The sequence below is a fragment of the Sinocyclocheilus grahami genome, unplaced genomic scaffold, assembly GCF_001515645.1.
Source record: "Sinocyclocheilus grahami isolate Dianchi unplaced genomic scaffold, SAMN03320097.WGS_v1.1 scaffold2428.1, whole genome shotgun sequence".
NCBI classification, from domain to species: Eukaryota; Metazoa; Chordata; class Actinopteri; order Cypriniformes; family Cyprinidae; genus Sinocyclocheilus; species Sinocyclocheilus grahami.
Window position 1 is genome coordinate 15,579 of NW_015507607.1, and position 746 is coordinate 16,324.

General features: G+C 35.4%; 1 protein-coding gene across 1 annotated transcript in view; it reads left to right on the top strand.

Annotated features, from left to right (window-relative positions):
• LOC107574991 (sialic acid-binding Ig-like lectin 7) overlaps window positions 1-746 on the top strand; it is an 8,716-nt gene that overhangs the window by 1,472 nt on the left and 6,498 nt on the right. The gene's annotated exons all lie outside the window — the stretch shown is intronic.

Consider the following 746-nt stretch of genomic DNA (forward strand, 5'->3'; position numbering starts at 1 on the left):
TGTCTTTTATCTCAGTATTCCTATCAGTGTTGTATAAGGGGTTTTGTGCATAATAGTAACTCTAGAATGTGATGAAACAGAGTTTAAAATCGCTGGGCTGAGATATATAAAAATTCTGATGACTGCAGAAAAATGTTATTTCATTATACACATTATCCCACCGACCATAAAACAAAATTTTTCACACTTCCAAAAAATGCAATAAAACAATTATTATTTATTATTTCAAATGGTTACTAATGACACATCATCTGGATGTTTTCATGTCTGGAAAAAATGTTGAATCAAATGGGTTAATTATCAGTGACTCTTTCTGCAGGATTATATTGATATGCCAGAGTTGTTAAATCATTCACTCAACCAATTAATTCAAAAACACATTCATTCCAGAATGCCAAATCTGGTGGTGGAGCAGAAATAGACCAAGTACTATAACTGGCAATATTGTGTTTGAAATATAAGTTATAACCTCTTATTAAATGCTGAAGTTTCTTGAACTGGTGTATAAAAGCAACAGCAATGGTTGTAATTACCTTCAGAACAATAGCATTCTTGAATTTCCTCCACAGCACCTACAGTGATCCCATGAGAAAGCAGGATCTAAAGCAGTGTGAAGCTGTGATTACCAAAGTCAGTTTGACTTCACAGAGCCACTGTGGAAGTCCAGGACATGGTAAGGAAGGCTAGGTCGAATTTAGCACCAGGCCAGAGTGGGACATTCCACGGGTTTATAAGCATTGTCCTAA